Raw genomic sequence first — 26,324 nt, forward strand, 5'->3', positions numbered from 1 at the left:
CCTCTCCGAACCTCTCCGAACCTCTCCTCCTTTCCTTCTTTCACAGAATCACCAAATCATGAATGCTGGAAAAGACCTCTGAGATCATTGAGTCCAGCCTTGCCCTCTCTTCCTCCCTCTCTCCCYGACATTGTGATTGCAATGGCAGCATTTAACATTACCAGTTCAGTGGAAGGAAATTTGCAGTTGTGCTGTGGAATAATTTTGTTTGGGAAATGGGGCTCTCACTTTATTCCCGGGTGCTGTTCACAAAGATCCGGTCCTTGGAGCCCTGTGGCGGGAGCAAAATGACAAAAGACTCTGTCAAACAGAGAAATTGAGGTCAAAGACTCAAAAACATGACAAAATGAATCAGAAATCAAGAAACAAGAGGGGGCTCACTCAGCAGCTTCGCAAGTGCTCTTCACGTCTGTGGGATGCAAWGAAAAAGCAAGCCACACATCACTATTCAGGCCCCCGTAGGGCCTCATCTCCTTTCCTTTATTACAACGGATAAAATGCATAACATGATCAGAGTTATCAACCTGGGAGGGGTGTGAAARCTCTATTTTTTTTTCCTCTGAATTCAAGTGTCATAGAAGTTCATGAGGTTCCCAGCGATGTTCATTATTTAGTATGCACAAATATGTTCTCAGATGATGAGCACGTGATGAGAGGCACCAGGAAGGAGACACTGGGGAATGCAAATAAAGATGTGCCCACCTTATGGCTTTTGACTTGAGTCAGTCCAAATGAGCACTGGGTCCTGTGTCAAAAAGAGGTGGTGGTGATCTCTTCTTTCTTTAAAATGAGGGAGTGAGTAGAAAATTCCAGGCAGGGTTTCTTGGATTCTTTGAATTTGTTTGTTTTTGGGGTTTTCCCCCCTCGTTCTCTGTTGAAGATGTCTGGGTTTGCTCTGTGTTTTTATTTATTTATAGGCATTTCTATGACACTCATCACCATAATATCTTTCATTTCCTGTATCATGTAATTAAATCTATACAAAATACATATTCTGTTGGCAGGGAAAGTTAAACTCTTCTTTTGGAAAGCATTGGTGCCTTGCAATTAAACACTGCTTTTGCAGTGCTGTGTGTGTTTCCATGTACATGTGAGTGAGGAAAATAGAGYCTTGTTATGTCTGTACCCTCACACACCTGCTGCCCTGGGGTGTGGGGTCGCTGCAGTCCAGTGGCTCTTTTGGGATCTTTGGGATTTGACACCTTTCTGGGGTCCCTGAGTCATTCCTCACCTATTCCAGGCACCACCTGGGCTGAAAGGGAACTAACACACATTGACCCTAAATGGGGAAGTACAAAGTCCTTTTGAGACTCTTTTTGAGGGGGTAGCTTGCTCTTTTTTTTTCACATCTGTGTGAAAGAGACTCCTGGAAAGGCCAGGAGTAAACTTTCTGCCTGAAGTTTGCAGGAGGAGAAGCAGCAGGTGTTGGGGAGGGGCTGGATCTTTCTGAGGAGCCAGCACGAGCTAGCACTGGTCACATCCCCTCTGTATCTGTCTCGTGCCCCATCTTCTAAAAGAATGTGACTTTAACCTTCACTTCTGTGGAATATTTCACAGTGAAATGTCCTTCTGCAGTCTAGTGCAACGGTCATGGGTGTCCTGCAGGGCTGATCTGGAGGACTGTGAGGACAAGCTGACAATGTTTCGAGGACAGTTTTGCACTGGAAGTTGGAGCAAAGGTCTGCCTGAGAACAGTCGATTCTGTCTCAGCAGAAGCCTGAAATCAGTGGGTCCCAGGCCAGCACAGATGGTTTCCACAGCACCAAATGAAGGAACACTCTGCTTTCTTATAAAAACACAAAGAGGGCTGAGCTGGCTGTGCATCAGCTCTGGTGATGTTCCTGCAGGTGTTCTGTGGCTCAGGTGGGCAATCAGTCAGTGATGCTCGGCATGGCAGCACTTGGTGGACCATATTCATACTCAGATGAATAGGGRATAATGTTTACAAAGAAGAGTTGACTCTCAGAGACTGCCTGCCTCCAGCAGAGGAGTCTACCCACGCAGGACTGACTGATATGCCTCTTAGGCAGGAATTTGTATGATGTGTGGTGGTCTGAATCCTACGACGGTGCCCACAATTAACTCACTGGAGGAAATTAATCTGTCCTGTCCCTCTTTGTTAAGCCCATTCCAGGAAAAAAAAAAAAAAAAAAAAAAAAAAAAAAAAAAAAAAAAAAAAGAAGAGTAGTGATAGCTGCATAGCTGCATCCATTTATTACTTGAGGAGGCTCTTGTTAAGAACCTTGTTTCTCAGAGGCAGAGTAACCAGCTGCCCCCATACCTACACATTCCTTGTTGCATCCTCAGTCACTTGTGAAAACCTCTGGCTGTGTTTGTGTTCCTCCTTGTGTTGTGTTTTTGGCAGGCACTCACATAACAGAGGGTTTGTTCATTACCTCTCAGGTACAACTCACAAGTTTTGTGACCTTGCTGAATCAAACCTTACAGCAACACAGTTGTGCCTGCTTTATCAAGTCCACATGAGCAGAATTTGGCTCATCTGAATCTCCAGCAACAAATAAAGAAGGGTTATTCCCTTTTTTCCTAGGTGGGAAAACCAATGTGCTGATTTTCAGGAGTGAAGAACCACAATACTAATTGAATGCAGAGAATAATCATGTTTCCAGATGTCGGAGTCGAAGGGCTCTGCCTTGTCGAGTTGTTTTTTTTTTTTTCTTCTTTTTTTCTTTTTTTCTTTCCTTTCATTTCTAGCTTTCCATGTAAGGCAAATAAGGCGAGTTATTGTTGCTGGAACGTGAAAGAAGGCACTAATACGAAATACTTCTCACTGATGCTTGGAGGCTAGTTGAAAAGTCTTTTGCCGAGTGTTAAGAGATCAGGCAACAYTCATATCTGCCTAGATGGGAAATACTGAAGGTATTTCAGAAGTGGGTTTTGGAGTAGGTGCAGGCTTCCCCCTTAAAATCTGATACGGACCGGGGAAGGCAGCGCGACCGGAGCGGAGCGCACATGAGGAGCTCGCCGGGCTGCGCCAGCAGCCGCAGCGGCAGCAGACGGTCCTGTCGAGCCGTGATTAATTGTTTTCTAGTGCCACCGTGAGGACTGCCGGTCCCTGGTTTTCCTGGCGAGACGAGAGCTCCCGTCCAGCCCGAGCCCCAGGGGCTGTCCAGAGGAAGCTCCGGTGCCCGTGCCAAAGTGTTCAGGGAATAGCGGCACCTTGGGCAGCCCCGCTGAGCACCGCCTGTTTATGCAGGGGGAACGGAGGGTGAGATTTGCCAGGAGTTTAGGCTGGCAGCATCGTTTTAGTCAGGATCAACCAGAGTAAGTAAATCGATGAGCGGAGCTAGCTGCATGGAGCCGCTGAAGGGAATCTCTGAGCAATCCTAGAGGCATAGCCGTGCCTTCCAGCTTTGGAAATGTAGGAAAAACCCCAGAATAGCATCAGACTATCTACATAAGCCAGTACCATGGCAAAGCTCTTGTCTTTCAGCCGTGTGGTTCACTGATACATCAGCGCAGTGGTTCTGCAGTGATTTACATCACACACCGTAGTCCTCCATGGGCATGCACCCATGTTGGTTGGTTGGTTGGTTTGTTTGTTTGTGTCATATTCAAACATCACTCAGAAGATGAAATGAAAGCTGTGTATTTCATCTCACCCTCCAAAGCTGGCCAAAACAAGTGACGGATTTACAGTCACGCCAGGATATCTGCTGTATCTGAGAATGTCCAATGATGTTTTGGGAGGAAGTGTACAGTAAGTTAAAAACAGGTTGAGGCAATACTTCAGGGCTCCAGAGAGCTGGCGTCAATTCCCAGCTCTGCCACAGACTCCCAGTGTGACCTGAGGCAAGCTATTTCCCTCCCAAAGCGCTTTCATAGTCAGAGAAGGCAAAATCCCACTTCATGTGAGTTTTGCCTTTGACTTGATGGAGCCAGCTCCCACCCACGCATTTCAGAGCTTAAGAATTAAATGCAGGCTTAAACATCTTGCTGAAATAGTGCCAGAACTTACCTGCATTTCAGCTTCCTACACCTAGAAGAGGAACAAAGATCACTTCCCTATTCCCACTGGGTTTGCATGCCATGGCTGAAGCCTGTTTGTCGCAGGACTGAGTATGATTATGGGTCCATGCTGACCTGTTCTTCTGACAAACTGCAGCTCAAGCAAAAACCAGACTTGTTGGAGGCCTCGTGTTTGTCTGCCTTTGCTTGCACTTGGATGCTTTCATACCTTACCAGCCTCTCTGCYAGCCTCATGTTGGGCTTTCTCCACTGGGAATAAACCATTCACAGGCCATGTCACTGGAGAAAAACCTGTTTCTGCTCAGGCTAGTGGTGGGGTTTCTACTGAGGGTCTCCTGCCTCTCCGTTTTTGTCATGGAATGGTCTGCTGTGGCAGCATACAGCTAAGTTTATATAACTGGCTCCTCAGAGCGCTCCCTGAACAGGATATTCCTGTTGGCGAAGGCCTGTGCATTTGCTTAAACCAACAGCTGTAAGTCTCAGCAGCCCTTGAGAGGCACAAACAAGGAACCGCACCGAGGGCTGAGGGCAGGAGGGATTACTGTGCTTAGCAAGAAATGGGCTCTGGCATTTCCATGCCTATCGCGGATGCGCTCTACAAGGTAAACAAATATGGCATAAAAGCATATTTGGCTATTCAAATGGCCCGATTGTTCCTATTATGGTGATGCCTCCCAGCAGGTATCTAATAACAGGCTAATTGACTTTGCGTGCATCAGGAAGAAAACTTTTCGCTATCTGTTTCAGGATGATTTCTGATGACATTTTCTGTTAAAGTTTTATTTATTTATTTCCGGAGACTGTTTGAAATGAAAATAGATCCTGGCTCCTGCTGGCACGCCAGGCTGCCGGTGCCAGAGGTGACGTTGGCTGGGGCAGAGCCTGCTGTGAGCAGGGATGGATGGAAAGGCGCCTGCAGGTCCCTCCTCCAGCTCCAGGTCCTCCCCTAGCCTGGACAGTGGATTTGCCAGCAGTGATTTTGCTCGACCAGGCACACAGCAGTGACTCCTGAGCTGCCTCCACTTACAGCCTGACTATGCAAAGCAGTAACCAAAGACAGCTTTGGTGACATCGGGGTGATTTAAGCCTCCAGTACATTTGCACGGCTCCAGCCTGACGGTCACAGACAACCAGCACAACTGAGGCCCTCCAGGACATTTACCAAACTGCTCGCCCTCTGCACCAGGATTTTGATTTCAGCCTTAAATGCGTCAAGTAGTTTGTTTAGCTCTTCTGAAGGGGAAGTCAAAAAGGCCATGGGGGAAGCAGAAAGCAAACAGGCCATTCAGTCCTGCGGCCCTCCATACTAAGGATGTGCATTAGAACAGCAAACAAGATTTTTAGACGTCTGACTGATAAAATGGTTCTTAATGCTTCCCTAGAATAAATTTGTTCTGGTCATACAGCAACAGTTGGCAAGCTGAATCATAACCAGCAAGATAAACACTTGTGACTAAGTAACCTTTGCCCCTGAATTCGTCTAATCAGTCATTTTATTTTAGCCTTACAGCATCTACAAAACTTCTGGGATCTGGCACAAAATGTTCCCCTGTGATAGTTGTTTAATGCAGTTTGAGGTTATCTCCATGGGAAGAGTCAGACAGGTGATGTGTGAAGGTTCAGAAAGCCCAAGGTTTGTTGGCTGTGGGGTGGCAGGGACACCAGGGCCAGGCAGCTGCCATTTGCTGCCAGCTGCAGCAGGGGAGGAAGAACACTAAACAGCCTTCCCTGCCCTACAGATCGCTGCTGAGCTGCCCCACGGAGGGCCACAGCTTGGAATTCCATCAGCTGGTGCTCCTTCCCCCACAGGTGACAGCATTCATGTTGGTGAATGCGGCAGCAAAGCCAGGCAGTTCACAGGCACCCTATAACAAGCAGAGTCAGAGCCACATGAACTGAAAACTTGAGCAGCACTTGGTGTCAGACCTCTGTTTCAGCCCCAGTGAGGAGGAGTATGGAAAAAATTCAGCCCTGCTTTGCTGGGGTTGCAGTGGGGATGCAGTGATATCCTGTTTACCTTCTGTAAACCGAGCAGAGGTCCTGCAGCCTCTGGAGGAATAGCCCATCTTTATCCATGATCAGGGGACCTCCTGAGAACCCAGACTGTCCTCTGGGTTACAGCAGTGCCAGAACTACAGCAGCACAGAAAAAACACAAACTGGGACCTGACGCTGCTCCTCTCCTGCTGTTCCACCATAAGCCTGGAAGTGTGTTCAGGGGAAATGCATTTGGAAAGAAATTGTGGGGAGAATAGAGGAAAAAACGTGTGGAGGAAGGAGTCAGTGTTCCAGAGTGGTCCTCTGAAGCCCTCTCATGCCTCTGCAGCCCAGCTTTAACACATGCACTAAGCTGGCATTTTTGGAAGCACAGCCTTGACTCTCTCAGTGGCAAGAGCTGTTCATGGTCAGTGCAGCCTTCATTTTTGTCTAGGCTTGAAAGCATGGCCATCATATAAATARCCACCAAACATCTCAAAGCCTTTGAAAACATTTCATTTAATTTAACATTTTAATGCTAGGAATGGGCCAGGGTTTAGGTGTGGTGGTTTCACATACTTCTGGAACCTGTTTATCCGTCTTTTATTAAGACTTTAAGAAGGCAGCTCAAAATGCCTCAGTGACTCCAGTGATGCTGTAATTTCTGCTTCTTTGTTTTCTGCATGTGATTAAGCTAAATTCATGTCTCCATCTCGAGCTGCTTCCTGGAGAGGCATTTAGAGACTGGCATGACAAGGCTTTGTTTGGTTTCAATTGCTTTCAGATCGATGGCTGAGGTGGTGAGCAAAGATGTGAAAACCTGTTTTGTACCTGGCATTGTCTTAGGCTTACCATAACAACCTACCTTCCAGCTAAATTTCATGTTTTGTCTTCTTTTAGCAAAGATGACAAGTGAGTAATTGCTAATAAAGTGTATCCTATCATTGCAGTGTTTGTTGTCCTTTCACAGACTGGCATCCTTCAGGGGCGGAAAATTAGGGGGGAAAACATCACTCCAGCCAGAAAATTCTCAGCTCACATCTCATTGCAAGGACAGGGCTTTCCCAAGTGTCTTTGGCCACTTTTGCCCCATCTACAGCAGCCTGAAGCACTTTGGCATTGAGATACATGGGTTTTGTCCCTGCCCTGCCACCCTTCATTCAAAACAAAATGTGAGTTACCTTAGCTCCGCTTTATTTGCCTTCTCAGACACCACAGAACTTGTGATTGAAGGGGTGGCGCTGTCACCACGTCTCTTAACAGCTGCTGGGAATATGGACCGGTGTGCACAGTGGGAGGCTTGTTCCTGGAGCATCAGGAGTGGCTTCGTGTGCTGCATAAGGAGAGGTTTAATGAAAATTCCGTGCACATGAAGAGCTTGAGTCTGGACAAAGTCTCCCTCTGCTAAGTGATTCTTCTGCAGATATTAGCATAGAACATGAGAACCCAGACATTTCCCGCCACAGAGGCTCCTGCCCACATCACATACTCGGTCCTGTTTTCCTGGTCCTGGACACAAACCACCACACAGGAATTTAGGAACTTCTGCACTCCTATGACTCACTGTTTCACAGGAAATCATCCCAGGTCAGTTTGTGTGGATATGGTCACTCCTGCCASGCACACCACAAACTGGTCTCCATGATGTGGTGAATGGCCTGCGAATGTCACTGAGGAGGTTTTTCAGCAAAATACTGARCACGGGGCATCACAAACCCACAGAAACTCTTCCTCCTGTCTAAGAAGAGGTATGTGCAAAACTGAGATGCTCAAAAGCCAAATTTAAGTACTGCCCTGCTATGAGCTTTGACTTTTGACTCCCTAATTCCTTTAATTCATTGCCTGCCTAAAGGTTTGCCAGGTGAGTCTTTTTATTTTAATTTTTTAAGCACATTATATTCATTATGCCAAATGGACAAGGTAGCTCACAGAACCCCCTAACTGCAGGTTTATTCATCTCAGCTTGTGGGATGCTACCAGATCTATCAGAGATTATTCTGAACAAGACCTGGCATTTCCAAATGCCGAATGAAGCAGAATGCACCTCCAATGCCCTCCACAAAATACAGTATTTTACACCCTACATGTGTCACCATAATGAGAATCAGTGCACATGGTCTCAGCACTTTTGTACTGAAGCTTTTTTTTCTTTTTTTTTCTTTTTCTTTTTTTGTTTGTTTGGTTGGTTTTTTTTGGTTTTTTTGTTTGGTGTTTTTTTTTGTTGTTGTTGTTGTTTTTTGGTTTTGTTTTTGTTTTTTAAATTTTACTCTCCCTGGGACAGGGAGAAGGATCTTCTCTTCTGCACCACTCCTTGGAGCAACAGCGAGTGTTCTGCGCATCTTCGTGTTTCTCCCTCACTTTGCTTTTGAAAGTGACAAATGCGTTGAAACCCCAGGAGAAAAAGAGCCCTCAGCACTGCCACAAGGCAGCTCTTCCTCCACTGGGATGAACAGGACATTTTCCAGCTCACCAGMACAGCACGGACTGACTTCTGCAAAGGCTGTTGATTCTCCGTTGATTTTTTCCTGCCCTCTGCTGACTTTCTTTCCTCCCTTCTGCTCGTCTCTTCCTGGTCCCTGGAGCGAGAAGGCATTTGAACTTTCTCACTCGGACTTGCAAGCTTGGAGAAGGGAACACTACCACCTTCAGAGGGCTGGTGGAAGAGCAGCTGGGAGTGTCTCCAAGCCTGACTGCCAGAGCTGGGATCAAAACACCCGTGGCTGCTGCTCCTTCTGCTCCTGGAGGACTTTCTCTGCTCCCCACACCAACTGCAAGAGATCTCTCCTGATCTCCGTGYTAAAATGCACTACCTGATACAATCTGGGTGTTTTTTTAAGATATCCTGTTGGTTTTGTTGTGKTGTTTAGTTTGCTGACCTGCAAACGCTCAAATTCAGTTTGAAGAGTCTGAGCTTTCCACAAAATGTTAGAACCAGCCGCTAAAGAAGCCTGAGATAAAGCAGTCCAGCAGCAGTCTCATGAAAATCAGATTCCTTTTCGCAGAACTCAGCTTTCAAGGGGAAATTTCATGCTCAGCCCAGCCACTTGTTTGCTCTTGCCTGCACAGCAGAGCTCTCTGCACCAGGAGGTGCTGGTCCATCACGTTTCCTCCGAGAAGGGCACTCGACTTTGCCGAGTGTCGTTTTACAGGGTTTTCATTAGAGGGTTTTTTTTTTTTTGTTTGTTTTTTTTTTTTTTTTTGGTTTTTTTTTTTTTTGGTTTTTTTTTTTTTGTTTTGTTTTGTTTTGTTTTGTTTTGTTTTTTCAGGGGTTTTATTAGAGCTAACGCCGTACCGAAAGACAGAGGGCTGCAGATGATGTTACACCCCCTCAGATACTGGCAGCCCCGGGCTGTGCAGCTCCTGATGATCCAGCCCATCTGCAGGTGAGGTTATTCCAGTTGGGTCCAGGAGCTTCTCACGAACAATCAACTCTATCCATCAAACAAAGATGATGCTCCAGAGACACCTTCTGGCACCACTCTTAGATAAAGAGGCCGTGAGGAGGTTGTAATTCTGGCACGGAATGGGGGTTCCTTGTCCCACAYTGAGGGATGCCTGCACAGGCTGAGGCAGAGGGAACACTAAAATCTCCTGCACTGAGGTTTCTGAGAAGCCTCGGCTCAACCTCTGCCTGTCACAATCACACAGGAGGTTTAATGAGGAGAAAGCAGCCAAATTTTTCTTTCTCTTGCTGGCTTAGCTAAAACRCAGTGGCAAGAGGGCTGCTGAGCTGGGATGTCTGCTCTGGAGACATGATCGTGGATGATCACCTCACCCTCTGCTTGGGGAATCCTCCCTGGCTTGAAGAGGGTATCATAACCAGAGTGKGATAACCTGTGGATGAAGTTCCAGCTGCTGGAAAAAGGCAAGGACGGCTTGGTCAGCCCACAGCTGGCCTGGAGGCAGCCGCCCAGCTGGAAAYGTGGCTGCTCCAGGACACACCATGCTATTTCAGGAACATGGACCTGTCAGCCAAGAAGGGACGGCCTTATGTAAGCACGTCCAGGGATCYAAAAGCACTTCTGGGAAAGAGCTGTTGGGCTAATACACAATGTGCCCTGGAGCAGGGGTCTCACACCAAATTACTRCCTGGTGCCTGCTGCAGCAGGGATTCCTGCAGAAAACCACAGGGAGCCTGCAGGGAGGGCTCTTAACCAAGGAAAATCGGTGCCAGTGTGATGCCAGTGCTCCAGAGCCCCATGCCAGGAGGGGTGGCCTGCYTTGGACTCTGCTGTGTGTGCATAATTTGGACAAGCCTGATCTGGGTGGGCTTGCCAAGACCCTGGAGAGGTCTGCAAATGCATTTGGCAAAAAGAGTGCCAGGARGAGCTGCTGGGCCTAAACACCCTGGAAGCTTTGCTTCTGCTGGGAAATCCATCTCTGGCACGTGGAACAGCCCCCAGAGCAGCCACAGGCAGAGCGCACTGGGTAGCAAAAGCCAGCAAWTCTTAGATTTTCTACCTTAGAGGTGCTTCAATAATGCAAAACAAACAAAACAAACAAAATTTCTGAATCCAATGCCATTAAAATCAACAGCTTTTATATACTGGTGCAAGGAATAAACACCCATCAGCCTAGACATAATTTTAGGTGCAGAAAGATGACTTGAGTTCCTCAGCTCCCAGGAAAGAGAGCCTGATATTTCTCACCTCAGCCATCATGACTGGCTGGTGACTACACATACAGGAGACAGACATCTAGGAATGCATTGCCTCCCAGATTCTGACCCTTGCTTTTCCTAGAAAGGCAAGAAACAGCTGTGCAGCAGTGACTCACCCTGGTCATTTCTCCCTTCAGGGTCAGTTGGTTGTTTTTATCACTTTGCTTCAAACGTTGAGAGGGACATTTGCACTTCCCAAGAATGAAAAATGTCATTACAGATTCCTGCTGTCAACAGAAGTCTCTGTGCACAATTCTCTGTTTATACCAGCCAGGGCAGACCCCAAACACAAACTCTGCCCCCTCTTTCAACAATCAAAACACTTTATATTCCTCCSTTGGAAATGTGCAAAGCACCCAGAGCTGAAAGTTTTCTCTCCAGACCACAGCCAAATCAAACCCATCTTTTGTTCTTTGGATCTTCTGTTCCCAGTGGACTGTGGCAGTGCCTGGCAAGGACAGGAACGATGGGATTTGCTGCTCTAGGTCCAGCTGGCTTTTCTCAGCTCTACCAAAAATAAAAAAAAAAAACCCACAACCCTGAGGGTTTTAAGGGATTTCTCTTCAATGGTTATGGTGAATGCCTTTTGGAATATATGTAAACATAGACCAAAAAGGATGAAAGATGTCACTCAAGGATGACATTCTTAGTTGGTAATTAAGGATATCACTGAAAAGCCCCAGCATTCCTGTGTTTTGGGACAAAATCACTGAATTCAGTTCTACAGCCGGGCTGCAAGACAGAGAAAGATATTAATTAACTGTATTGCAAGTCAGTGTTTGGGAAAAAAACAGCCCAGCACACAAGAATAAACCAGCCCAAGAGCGCATGTCATTCCCATGTGCTTCCTTCCACTGTGACCAACACCATCTGCTTCAAAAAAAAAAAAAAAAGGCATATGCTATATTGAGGCTTCTCTGAAACCCAGATTTGCTCATTTAGAGTCTTTGGATATCTGCACTAGAACACAACACAAAAATAATCCATTTTAAGAAGAACGCTGCAGTGTTTAAGATCTAACAGAGAAAGGCACAGGAGGAACTAAYAGGAGCTGGAAGCTGGAGGTGGATGGACATTTTATACTTTCCACTTTCCACCTGGGAATGGAGGCTGCCCTTTCAATGGGATGGGCAGGGATGCTGTAACCACCAGGAGAGGAAGCCCAGAATCACCATCCCTGGACATTGCCAGGATAAGAGATGTGCACATTTTAAAACTGGTTATTGATCTCCCAACACAGCAGCAGCTGCACAATAGCTGGTGATGAGGATCAGGAATGGCCCTCCATTCCAAATTCAGTGGAAGGTGATCTCTGTACAAAGCACATCCTCTCTCTTCCCTTGTTTTTTAAGTTTACTTTCCACCTGAATTACTCGATGAAATGTGKTTTTTGCTGCAGCAGAGCAGCAAACCCCTCTGTGTTTTTGTTGCARTACTCCAGGAGAGGGAGGCTGGGATGCTCTGGGAGGCTCTGAGGGTGGTGTGTGTCATATGCCCCTTGGCTGGAGCTGTGCAGGACATTGTCCCCCAGGATTGCTGTGTCCCATTCCTACCATTCCCAGGATGCTTGTTACGGAGTTTTTGAGTTTTATTTCCCTTTTGTGCCCAGTGTGAAGGATGCTGAAAGTTGTAAAGTGTCCACAGGGGCTGAGTGTGGCTCTCTCAGGGCCAATCTGGAAGGTCCCAGCACGCTGATGGTGTGGTCACCTCACTCATGAGGGAGACAGTGGGGACTGTTCTCTGATTCCATGCCATGTCACTGCCTTTAAGGGCACGGCTGAGCAGAGCACCATGGGGTCAGTCAGAGTGGGAAAGTCTCTGAAATCACCCTGTGACTGTCACCACCTTGTCACCATCCCAGAGCTCTGAGTATCACCCCCGGTGCCATCCCTGGACACCTCCAGGGATGGGGACTCCAAACCCCCCTGGGCAGTTCCTTCCAGTGCTTACCAGCCCTTTCCATGAAGAAATTCCWCCTGGTGTCCACCCTGAGCCCACCCTGGCACAGGTTGTGGCCATTTCCTCTCCTCCTGTCCCTGTTCCCTGGGAGCAGAGCCCGATCCCCCCGGCTGTCCCCTCCTGTCAGGGAGTTGTGCAGAGCCACAAGGTCCCCCCTGATCCTCCTTTGCTCCAGGCCCTGTACAATCCTCTCACCTTCTACCATCAGTAGAATCARTCAATCCCTCTGAGTGCTCTGAGCTGGGGCACACGTTCTTCAAGTGATCAAATTGTCTGTTGGCATTGAAACAACAGAATTATTTTACTGTTGGTTCTCTGGCAAGACTMTGCCTGTCCCATGTGTTCAAGGAAAAATCACGGAATTACAGGACTGTTGGATTTTGAAGAACCCAGAAGCCCTAATCCTGCCACCAGGACCAAGCTCCTGGGTTACACCYACAGCTGTGCAAACACACAGATGGCTCCTGTGGCATTTCATTTTTATTCACTCATGTCTCACACAGGGTTTTAGTCCTTTGAATGARGAGACGTCTTGCAACCTTTGGGATTTCATGAGGACACCAAGAAGGGCACTTTCTRTTACCACTGATCAGGGTACTCAAGCAGGCTTGGGTGTGGAGGGGCAGGATCCTCAAAGGCAGGTAGAAATATAAGGTARGAAAATGCTCTTTTATGGAAAAATACGTAAAATAATGTTATTTTTATTGTATTTATTACAGTAAGAACTTCCTTGGGGTTTACCAGACACTTCACCAGCAAATACATCGAAAGCCATGTGAGTACCAGATGTACCCAGATCTTTTCTTTAGCTTGATGTTTAGGACATTCGAAGGAGAAAAAAAAAAGTTTATTTTTTACAGCTTTGGCCAAATTCTTGCTTTCTTTAACAAAGATATGGGATCTAGTATATTCAACTTTAAATATATGCTCCAACCACATATGCCGAGTGAAACTTGAGAATTCACGGAAGGGAGCAGGACTTGGAAGAATTTTTGGCCCATGCCATACAGTCTCTGCTCCAGTGTCACAGCACTAGCGTCCATGTTTGTTTTTATAGAAAAAGGTCCCACAGGTCTCCCTTTATCCTTGTGGGCTGCTCCCTCCGGCATCCTCTGACCTCTTAAGGGGCTGAAACCCGCTTTGGTCAGCCTTGCCTCAAATATCAGAGCAGGGGACGGGCTGAGCTGAGCTGAACGATCCCTTCCCTGYCTCCAGCTCCCTCCTGCTGTGACACCACCCCCTCCTTCACCCCTCTTCACCCTCCGGGCTGAGCAAACAGCAGCTGATTCACAGCAGGAGCGTCGATTCCCTCGCCGGTGGTTAAGGGATGGTGTCAGCAGCCCTTCCACCTCCCGGTGTGAAGAGCTCAGAGCTCACACGCTGCCGGGTCACCTGCGGTTAGCAAAAGGAGTCAGAAGTTATCCAGGGGTGAGCCCTCAAGGACAGAGACAGACAGAGACTGACTGACTGATCCCTGATTTCCTTTGAAAACCGGTTCCAAAGGAACTTTGCATCTAAATTTGTGCTTTGGTTTTCCAAAGAGCGGAAGGTCCTGGGAGAATTTGGCCCAAGGTGCTGCCAAGGGCTGATCTCTGCCAGCACTCAGGAAGGAGATGCTGGAAGTCCTTGGGTATCACCACCTACCCTTGCCCTTAATAACGTGTTTTACATCACCTGCTCCTTGATGCGGGGTCATTACGATTTAAAGGCAGCCTGCAAAAAGCGCTCATTTACATTACGCAGGGTTTTTTTTTCTCCGTGGTTTGGCTAATTGATGTGTGCCAATTAGCGTCGATATCTCACAGGACTGCAAGGAGRTTCACTGAACATTACCTGTGAATCGCATCTCAGCCTTCCCCCTCYACCACACACACACAATGGTGCTGGGAAGAGAAAATTACAGTCGGAGGGAAGTGGGAAATTAAGCAACACAACAAAGCAGCGCCACGAAGAGGAGCCCGGGGTCTGCCTGCTCGGTGAATTTCAAATTTGGCAACGCTGACGGCGGTGAGCAGGGTTCAGCAGCTCCTGTGACCCTGCCCACAGAGGCACGGAGGCAGACACAGCCAGCCCCTGCGGCCAGGCACACCGGGGAACATCTCCAAGAGTTCGCTGCTGGTAATCCCACACATCCCATAGGCGCAGTTTGGGATTGCCAAAGCCCTCCATACCTGGGGATAGCGCTGGCATGAGTGGCTGCCAGCCTAGCAGGGTGCTGGAGGGCGGATGGACAATGGGGTGGACAATGGGATGTCCATCCCCAGTCACCTGTATCTGATCCAGGCGCATTTGAAGCTGAAGGGAGTGCCTGGTGTGAGATATTTGTGTGTGAAAAGAGTTGAAGATGTTTTCTAACGCCGTCAGAATCCTCAAAATTCCTTTCCGGAGCTCTTCAGAGCAGTGCCTCTTCCAGGCAGCAAGGCAGCGGTGGTGCTTGGGACACGCTGGTAAAATMAAAACCAGTCAGCACTTTTTACGAAACAAACATTTCATTCCAACAGGCTTCTGCGTTGTCTCGATACACCCGAATTTTCCGAGGGGTTTTACCCCACACCGCGAGATCCCGTGATATGTAAGCTTCGGAGAGGAAGATGTGATGGGAATAAATGCTCTCCCCTGGAGGTGTCAGATCCTGCAGGTCCTGTGGTTGCTAAYGAGCCCATGAGAAAAGTGTGGGTCTGTTTTTACCGCCGCCCCCAGAYGGGCTCCGTGCTGCAGTGTTGCTCKGTCGGACCGCCCCGCTATCAAGGCAGCGACATCAGAGCTCCCCGGGCCAGCTCAGGGCGTGGCTCACGGGCTGTGGGACAGGAAAACCTGGGGAGGATGGGGCATCTTYAAGGGGTGAGCTGAAGCAACTGGTTCAGGGTCACAAGATGATAAAAATCTGTTTTTGTCGGGCTAAAAACAAAAAATGGGTGCCGTCCCGGGGCACGGAGTGTAAGTCAGTGTGGGATGCTGTCAAAGCTGGTGCCTCAAAGCTGGTCCACACTCCAAAGAGCTCAAGGGAYAAAGGGAGATGAGCAAAGAGGGCTTGGGAGTGACAGGAAACCTGTGGAAAAAGAGTGCAGAGGGAGAATGGGAGCCAGCGTGGCTGAGACAGAGCTCAGCACAGACACTGGCACACGAAAGAGGCATCAGATGCCATGAAACATCTCGTGCCTGCCAACAGGGACAGATGCTGAAGTGGCTAGCAGGCAAAACCAAGCAATTCTTATGATTTGCATGTTGTCAGTTAAAGATACCACCCTATTTGACCCTTTAAGTATGAATAAAAACCACARATTTCCTGATTTTTTCTTTATACACCCTCTGATTTTTTCACAAGTATTTAGTGTTTGAGTTCAGATAAGCATAGATGAAGTTAACTCCAGCCAGAGTTTGATGCTAAGGAGAAATATGCCCTCATTGTACTCTGAGAAGTTAAAAAGTTCCACAGAATATACATGAGGAAGAAATGACCTTCTTACAGCAGGTCAGGTTGTCGTGGACTCAGTAAATGGGAATTTGAATCCTGCAATAAATTACGTGGATTGCCAGCGAGGATCCCATGTCTAGGTCTCAGAAATCAAGTATCTGGGTCTCCACCTTCTGTGCTCATCAGAATTTACCTTCCTGAGAAGGACAATACCTTGGCTCAGCCTAAAATTATTGGCAGGAGAGCAGAAAGTCTTTTATTGTTATGCTGATAATTTCTTTTGGCTTCCAGTTCTGTGTCAGAGTCTGAATGACAGGACTGCTGGATTTTGAAGAACCCAGAAGCCCTAATCCTACATTTTCGAAAGTGTTACACGATTTTCAGGAAGATAAATATATGTGGCTTCAGATTTTCTAGAAGTGTGTGTCTGTTACTTCTTGGTAAAGTCCATCCAAACAAGTTTCTAAATTTCTGCTCCAAAGTGAGAATATGGCTCACTAAATTTTTACTTTCAGACTTTTCACCCTGTCACAMAAAATGCTGTCCACTTTCCCTTCACGTGTTTTAAACTGTAACATCAACTACAAATTGCAAATTAATGCATTTAGGATATCTCGGGTTTTTTTTGGAAAAAAAAAAAAAAAAGCTTTCAGGTTTTCAAAGAAAGCATAATTCCCCCAAAAGCCTCTCAAGGACACAGAAGTTTAAATGTCTGTGCTCAGAGTAATTTCATGGAGCCACATAATCCAACCCCCTACGCAGCACAGGGAGAGCACAGGGAAAAAAAATCTCAGGAAATATTTAATCGGCTCAGCTCTGGAAACACCTCACAGATTTCGTTTGTTATTCAGCACCACCTGGGCTTGTAATTATTTTGAAATCTTGATGGCCGTTGGGCAGTGAGCACAGGACTGTTCATTCTTTGGAGGATTGTATCTCACCCACACAATGAAATTTAAAAAGCACAGCTTTACACTTAAAAGCATTTCACCCCAGGATCAGAAACACAACATCAGTTTATGTTCCAAAAAGGCAAAGGACTTACCTCAAAAAACACAGGAAATGAGTGGTGTAGGCATGCATTGATATCATCCAGCCTCYGCACCTGAGGAATGTGYGAATCACGGAATAGTTTRGGTTGGAAGGGACCTTAATGATGATCCCATTCCCACCCCCTGGCATGGGATGGGACAACTTCCACCAGATCAGGCTGCTCCAAGCCCCCTCCAGCCTGRCCTTGGACACTTCCAGGGATCCAGAGGAAGCCACAGCTTCTCTGGGCACCCTGTGCAGGGCCTCACCATGCCTGCAGTAGAGAATTACCTCCTAATATTTGATCTAAACAAACCTTCTCTCAGTTTTAAGCCATTTCCCTTAGTCTTGTCCCTCCAGGCCTTTGTCCAAAATTCTTCTCCAGCTCTCTTGGAGCCCCTTTAGGTACTGGAAATTGCTCTAAGGACTCCCTGAAGCCTTCCTTTCTCCAGCTGAATAACACCATCTCTCTCAGCCTGTGCGCACAGCAGAGGTGCTCCAGCCTGGAGCGTCTGTGCGGGGTTGCACAGTTCACAGGAGAGAGAAGTCAAGGCCATACCCTTGTGCACACTTTGTGCCCTCTGTGGAGTCCTCTTGCAGGGGAAAATTCAAAAGGAACCTCTCTCTCYAAAACCCTTTTCTGCTCTGACTTTTCTCCTGAAAAGAGTGGGTTATCCAGCACTAAAATCCCGCTCTCCCTTCATACTCCTCTTCTTCCCTGTCCACCAAAGTCAACAGCTGGGAAGCACATGGAAAGGAGATCACAACACAGCTGCTTGCCTCAGGCCATTAAGCATCATTTTGGTCTCAGGTCTGTGTAACAACCTTTTTGTCCCCTTCTTGGAGGGCTGTTAAAGCAGTAAATTTGYCAGCTAGCAGAACTTGTGGGTGTCTGATTGGTAGCTTCCAAGTGTTTCTTTCRGAAAGGCTCATAACTTTTTCTTTTCTCCTTGTGTCAGTGCCACATCAGTATCCTTTGACAAATGACACAACACCTTTTGCAGACGGCTTTGTTAAGGCTCAGGAAGAATTAACTGTCTATTGCCTGCTGGAAAAGGCCTTCAGAATAGTATTCCTATTTACACCTTGTTGACTCAAAACGGCCTCTGCTTTATGGGACACAAACTGACTTTGAATTATGGCAGTTCCTATTTTTTTTTTTTTAAATGTCAGTCTCTTCTCTAACACAGCAGCTTCTGGAGCTAAGCCTGGCCACTGCCATACTGCGGAGATGATTTTGATGATCACTTCTTAACTCTCAGGAAGGTGTCAAGGATGTAATTTCATGAGCTTTCCAAGCAATCATTCATCAACACTTTAATAACAAAAGGTGTCATTAAATGGCCAGTCACATGCCCACCCCAGGGAACACCACATTCCTGCTCTGGAATCTGACTCAGTTTCTCTACCAAGTGCCATGAATGTGCACAAGCACAACTGGGAAGAAAATCTGGTCAAAGAGACACATTTTCTRTTAAAATAATGATGTTTATTATGAAGCTGTGCAGTCAGAATATTCAAACTTCTGTCCTGCCCCTTCTTGCACTCTCACCAGCGTGTCTCAGTCTTCCCTTCATGTGGCTGTGATATCCTAGGGAAGCATTTGGGTGTTTACACATTATGACTTGCCAGACTTTCAACATCCAAAGACTTCAAAGATTCCAGGTGAACTGCTGGGTCTTGACAACTGTGGCCAGGTGTAAATGAAGGGCTCCATTTTTTGGAGGCATGGCTAATTGCTGGTGTAACTAATTGCTGCAGAGCACGTATCTGAGCACCCCAGAGCAGCCAGGAAAGCAGAYGGTCGAATTTGGGCTGTGTTGTGTCAACAGGCAGTGGTTTGCAGATGAGYTTGCTCTGTTTTCTTTGCCTCCTGCTTCGTTCCTTCCTGAAAAGAACAAGTCCCTGGGCTGCTCTTTGCCTCCAAAACCTCAAAGTCACACAGTGGTCACCCTGTGATGTGCTGAGCCTYGCAAATATCGCTCTGTGGAGAATTCTTCAAATCACAGAATCTCAAATCATGAAAAACATTAGCTAAGCAAAGGCAGGGAAGCTTTGAAGGCTGAGATCAGCCCACACCCACTGTCGTGTGCTGCAGGAGAGTGGCTTTTCCAGGCAGGACTCTGGTGACATTCTGCCTACAGAGCCACGGTGTGGTGAGGCTGGGAGGCTTTTCAGAGGAGGGAGTGTTCAGAGGCAGAGGTGTGCAACTGGAGCTCTGCAGCAGACCTTCCCGTGACCTTTTCTGACCTGTTTAATGCGGGGTCTTTTCAGGACAGTTTCGGGGGCTTAGAGGAGCAGGAACAAAGCGGTGGTTTCTGAAGCTTCTAAACATCTTTGAAAAGCCACAGCAGAACTCTCACTCACATCTCGGAAATCTGTCCTTTCATCTTTGCCACTTAGCCTCGCTAAAGATGGGGACATGCAGAACACTCTCGACACCATTATTCCCCAGCAGAGAATAAGAGTACCAGAACAAGACAGAGCAATCTCAAGTGCTCAGAGATGATGGGGACAAAGGCCAGCGCAAGAAGAACAAAAAGGGAACCTCGACCAACCGGTTTCCGAGAAGGAAAGATGAAAGGCTCGCTCTGGCTGCCATTGAAGTGAGTTGGAAAGATTCTCATTAACCTAAATGGGAGTCAGATGAAGGGCTTGTTTGCTGTGTACCTCTGTGAAGCAAGAGGCTGGGATGCAAACCTGCGGGGAGGCCTGGCAAATGTCAGGATCAGACAGGGAGAGGGGCCTAGGGAGGATGGAAGGGGCGAGAGCAGGAATTCTGATCTGGTTTGGGAGGCGAAAAGCACACCCCCAGCCCGGGGTGTAAAAACAGGCAAAAAACTTCAGCGGGTGGTGATGGAAGCAGCTCCCCCCTCACAGCAAGTCCCTGGAATCGGGTACTTTTGGCATTTTCTGGCATTCAAGACTGACTGGGCTGAGCCAGCCAAGCCCTGACGTGCCTTGGCCGGGCCTCCTGAACACAAAACACAGCAGAGACCAAAGCTGGACAAACAACGTGCACAGGTTTGGCCCAGGCTGCGATTCCACTGACCCTTCTCTGTCCACTCCCCCACCCCATCCCCACCGAGCTGGGCTGGAGCTTCAGTGAGAGGAAACCAGCAGGGACAGGGAGGTTCCTGCCAAATCCAGCTGCTGCCCCTTGCAGCCTTTGGTGTGTCAGCCTGCCCAGCACCAGGAATGTGGCCCCTGCACCTGTTGGAAACGATGTCGCTTTCCTAATTATTTTTTTCTAGTTAACGGCTCTAATTAATTTTTAATTAATTGTTGTGCTTAATCACGAGCAGTGCATTACCCACGAGCAGTTAAGCAGTGTAATTTTCCACTTAAGCCAGAACGCAGCTAGGTTGTTTTTTTTCCACAGGCTGTTATTTTCAGAGTGCGTTTATTAGATTGGCAAAACTTTTTAAGTTTTGCTAAACTAACCCTGATAAACTTCAGTGAAGAAAGCCCGGGGGAGCAAAACTCTGGATACCTGGAATCCAGAATTCATAGCCCTCCAAGGACAGGTTGGAGTGACCAGAAGATAAAAAAAAAAAAAAAAAAAAANAAAAAAAAAAAAAAAACCACTATCAAAGGCAATTCAGCATATGCTGGAAACTCCCTGTCTGTAAAAGAAAGATAAAGCAAAGACACAGAAAAATATGCACTAGTTAGAGTGAGAAGCGAGAAAACAATAACCAGCAGAAGACAGAATACYAATTAACAAAGGGAATATGTAATTTAGAACCAATGAATGGTAATTTGTTGGCTCAAAATGCACAAATAAAGTTCAGAMAGCTGTGTGCACCTAGGTGGAGCTATTCCCCCGTGCTCCCCGGCCTGGGATAAAGGAATGCCTGCTCCCAAAACGTAGTTTCGCTTATCCCCACGTTTCTGGTGGCACTTACAGGAACTGCTGTCAGAGAAGGAGATGAGCAACACATCTGCCACATTTTATGCCTGACCAGGGTGCGTGTTCCGGCACAARCGTCACCAACTGAAAAGATATTTTCAGCCTTTCCCAAACACTCAGGAAAAAAAAAAAATTAAAGCAAAGCAAAGAAATCTACTGTGTGCAGGGAAGGAGGGAGGAAAATGTGAAGGTGGGAGTTGGAAGGGGAAAAAAAAAAGCTGTTTATTAGCAGATAATTAAATTACCCTAGGAATTTCCAGATGTCCTTGGTCTGGTTTTCAAAATGAAGCACCCCGAGTTGCACCAGGAGAAAACAACTCAGGAGAAAGAGAATTAAAACACATAAATTCTGCACTTCAAGGCAATCCCTTGTGAGGAGCTTGGACCCCTTTGAAGTCTAAGGTCCTAATTGTAAGAACACTTGAGCATTTGCAGGAACAGGGCCACTAGTTTGTGCTATTTTTAACTTCATTTCATCTGTAAAACCAGCAATTACAAACAAAAAGCTTCAGATTAAAAAAGGCCACCTGACCGTACAATCACACTACTAGAAACCCATTTCCAAACTAGCAACAAAGTAAAAGTTTCTTTTAATTTATTTTTTTTAATGTAGGCCTTGAATGCCCCGTATATTGAACYTAAGCATATTGCTTTTTTAATGTTTCTTTTTCATCTGCCTCAACGTTGATGGTGTAAATCATTAAACTATCTCCTAGGGACACATTCCCATCTGGGTTAATGGGATTTGAACCCCATGACCAGTAAAACTTTGGTAATTTACATCAGCAGATGCTCTGGCCCTCTCAATATCCTTGGGTTTTTTTTACTGATAAAGGAAAATCACAGGCTCCTTCTGTCAGCCCTCAGTGCTCTGAGCAATGATTGAATCCTATTTACTCTCAGCCTTCCTTACAGGCTTTGCAAAGACCAAGGGGAGTGGAATTTCCAAGGCTCACTGTCTGTTTCAGTTCCTCCTGAACCTGCCTTCTTTCAGCTCAAAGCAATTCCTCCTTCTCCTGTCCCTCTGTGTCCTCGAGGAAACACCCTCTCCAGCCCTTCCTTTAGGCACTGGAAGGGGCTCTAAAGTCTCCCCAGAGCGTCCTCTCCTCCAGGCTGAAAAATCTAAAAAATTATTCTAAAACCTAAAAATTAAAGAAGTCTGAAATTTAATTATTCAGTACAAATTATTCCCTGTTTTGGCATAAAAGTCATTGCACCTTTAAAACTTTAAAAATAATAAAGGCCTCTCGAGAAAGACCGACTTGGAAAGGCACTTGGGAAAACTGCAGCAGCAGAGCTATCCATCAGGAAATAAAAGAACAGCTCAATAATGGCTCTTAATCTAAATTTTGGATGGGCTCAGGCATTCAGCGTAGAGGAAGGTGTCCAAAACAGCACAAGGGAGCAGAYGCCACTGAGGTTTTAGAGTTTAGTTCTAGGGTTTGGAGTTTTTGTCAGGTTTTTGAGGAGAACCTTGTTCCCTAAGAAGTTGCATCAATGGCATTGATATATCAAGGTGTGCTGTGGTCACATATCTGCTTAGCCACCTCCACTCCCTCCCCAAACYTATTCCACAGATTCTGCTGGGACAGAGGTTTAGCACCCCTAGGAGCCTAAGCAGCCAAAGACAAATYCATCATACTGAAGAGAAGCAAAATGTGCTGCAAAGTCATCCATATGAAGTTAGGAACCAAAATAATTCATGAGGGGAAAAAAATGGTTTTATAAACATCTCAACATAGGGAAAAGTTCTGTGAAGGTTCAATGAGACCTGAGAGCCACTAACCCACACATAAACCAGGCTTTTGTTATCTTTGACTCTTGAGGTTCTACCTGGCAGGTGCTGTCACTCAAAATTCCCATAAAGCCAATTCCTACCTAAATTTATTCCCCATTTTTATCTTGCCATAAGTGACTAAAGCCACCGGTGCTGAGGCAATGACAAAYGACCCAACTGCCTAAAATTCATTCTGATCACCCCACTCTCAAAAAATAGTTTTCCAGAGAACTGAAAACTTTCTGAAGAAACTCAAGTCTCACTGAGATCCCCACAAAGACTCTGCTGCCATTTGGGCACCCAAAGCCCTCCAGGTGTTTTATGTGAAACACAACACTCAAACTTATATTTCATCTGAGGTGTTCCAAGCATCTCAGAAAAAGCCCCATTGGGCTGATACCACACATCACAGGTGATGCTTCCTCTTTCAGGTGCAGGAACAACTTGTTAACCACGTGAACAATATTTCCATTATGATCACAGGACACTTGCAGGGACAAGAGGAGGCCCAACATAACAAGGTCTTGGACCAGCTGATGTGAATCACACTCCCATTTTTCACACAGGCATCGCTTGCTATTTCGCAAGGCAAGATGACAATGCAACAGAGAGGTGATTTGGGGGGCACCCGGGTTATTTTGAGCAATGAGCTTGAGAAAAACATCCTCCTTGCCTCATTGCATCACTTACACCTGCAAGTCACCATGGAGACTCCATTTATTACCAGAGTGATTGCTTCAGAGGTGATCTTCAACACTGGGACAGGATGGAAGAAAAGAAAGCAGATACAGGGTTTTTAATTTGCTAATACAATCAGAGAGCTGCTCAGAAAACAGGCACCATGGAAACGAGCCACTGCATTACGGTGTGTGAAAGTCTGAAAAGCAGGCAAGTTAATTTTCAGGCTCTCAGGTTATTTTCAGGCATCAAAAGGGTTGTTTTCAGTCTGCTCAGGCTCAAAGTCGGACAGAGGGCAGACGAGYAGGCACTTGAAATGCAGGCCTTCATTCAGGAGTGGAGCCAAGTGCCCTCTTGGCCTGGATATTTCTTTCCATATCCATTGATCACTGGTTTGTCACAACCCTTTTAGCACCCCGAAATGGGCTCRGGCCTGTGCAGGCTTCAGACAGCTCAGACTGTGCTGTTAGAAGGGAGACAGGGTTGGGAAGCAGGYGCTCCCTTCCATCCCTCGGTTTTCTCTCGGCTATAAAAGTGCATTGATAACTTTAGGGCTGATTCCCTCTGCAGTGAATCAAACACCTGTGRGTGTCTCATTTGGTGCTGCCCTGCCACTCCAGAATGGGAATTCCTCCTCCTTCCAYCCTCAGCCTGCTCTTAACTATCCAGAGATTACCAGGAGACAAATCCTCAGAGAAGCTTCCATACGGATCTTCCTTTTCGCTTTTTCATCTATCTGTGGACAAAGTGCTTTGGTGGCACGGAGACCAAAGCAGCTCARCCTTGAAGGATCAGTGGAACACGTTTGCAAGCATCTCCCCTCTGCAAAAAAATGCATTACTTTCATGGATGAAAGGCAGCTTTGACCTTCWGGCCCCTAAAAGTCCCGATAAACACGGTTGCTTTACACTTTGTGGACTGACAACTGATTCAGGATAATCAGAGCCTCATTTTTCATTTCAGACAGTTGGAAAGTGCAAGTTCTAAAGCACTAAATCCTGAGAAGATGCGACAGAAATAGTCACTGCACATTTGTAAGTGGTGAAAGACTAATTTTGTGGCTAATTTTTCAGTACCAGCTGTTAAAAGTAGTAGGAGAGATTTCCACCTCTTGCTAACTTCCACCCAAAGATAAAACTTCCCAACAAAAAAAATTAATTCTGTTTGGAAATGCCAGCTTGCTACTTTCCCCTTAATTACCAATGTTAATAACTGAACTTAGGTACCCCAAGAATTTTATCCCAATAAAGGAAATGAACCCATCCTACTGATCCATCACAGGTGTCCCAGAATGCCAGGAAATACCAGGCAGCAAGAAACCAACCCAGAGCAGGACACAGGAAGAAAAAGCACTGGATTGTGCATCTGCTTTGTCCCACACCCACCAGAATGCTGGAAAACCCAACACATGCTGGAAAAAAGATTTCCCTGCTTCTCCCAGCAGGACAATTTCAGGACATGATTTCCAGGCACTCCCTGTCACAGCCTGCAGGGACTTCACTGTGAAATTTCTGCCACTTTCTAACAACTCACCCGGAGACTCCTCTGGTTTTACCTCAGCAAGGAGAGTCCCTGGGAGTCCAGGTCACTGAAACATGTGTGGTATTTATGATTTATTTATGATTTATTCTGCTCACTCCTTCCCAGTCCTGGAAGAGTGAACAAGACCCCTGAGCTGTATGGCTGCATGGTTGATATGGAAAAAAAAAAAAAAAGGACTTTCCAGTGACATTGTCTATTCAATCTACACTTTTTAAAAACTCATGTTCTTATTCATTTGGGTAAACTATTAAAAAAAAGGCATGCAAWTAAAGGGTTTTTTTTGGAGGAGGACTTTTGCCACTTGAAAATTTTTCACAAACACTAATACATTTAGCTGGAGGAGGAGAGGGGGGAAAGTCAGCCCACTGTGGAAGCAACATTTTTGAAGTAAACAAATGGGCAACTGCTTCCTTAATAGTAAAGGACATCAGAAAATTTCACAGTAAATAATCCAGGATATTTATTTTATATGCCAGCTCAGAAAATCCTTCTTTCGAATTCATCATTGGATAAGTCARCTAACACTTCCTGATTCTGCAACTTCTTCTCTTTACCTATCAGAACATAAGGAAGAAAAAGAATTAGGCCTAATATAATTTGTGATGACATCACGGGCGGATTTTTAAAGAATAATGTCAGCCAAAATCAACAAAGCTTGATTTTTAATTTTCATAGGTCTGCTTGAAATATGAAGGTGGTAGAATTCAGTATCTGAATGGTGTTCAGGCATCTTCTGTACTTCAAAATAAGAAAAGAACAAAAGGAAGGGCAGGATATGGAAACTAAAGCTAAGCCTTCATAGAAGATAAATCCTTATTAGAGTGGACAAAAATAATTAATTTTGAGGATCAGGAACAGTCAGGGACCTCTGGAGATCTTCAGTCATTCTTGATGAGCTGCAGGATTSTATCAAAACACTCAGGATTTCAATCAGGCTGGACTTGGCGACAGCACAACCTGCTCCAATACGTGACTCACATCTTATTTAATTATATTAATAATGATGTCTTCCATTACTCAGAAAAGCTGAGACACCAATGATCCTGAAACCTGAAAGGATTCTGTGTCAACAGCCCATGCCCCTGCCCAGCTGGCCATGAAGTCAAGGCCGCCGATATGAAAGAGTTTATCAAATTCCACCCCCTTGTGGGATCACAGATGATGGTCAAAGCCTTTCCATCCCATCTAAAGCAGCACCTAGTAACTGTTAGAGGATATTGTCCTTCAGGCATGACAGGGACAAGATGAAAAACTCTGCCAGGAGCCTCTGCAGGCATCTGCTGACAGCAGAGGACACGATGCTCCAGATTCTCAGGACTTTCTTCCAGAGTTCAATGTGCCACAGCTCGGTGATTCATACCCCGTGATCTGCACAGGACCTGCAG

The sequence above is a fragment of the Malurus melanocephalus genome, unplaced genomic scaffold (genome assembly GCF_030028575.1).
Source record: "Malurus melanocephalus ecotype Western Australia unplaced genomic scaffold, MMel_1.1 scaffold_291, whole genome shotgun sequence".
Classification (NCBI taxonomy): Eukaryota; Metazoa; Chordata; class Aves; order Passeriformes; family Maluridae; genus Malurus; species Malurus melanocephalus.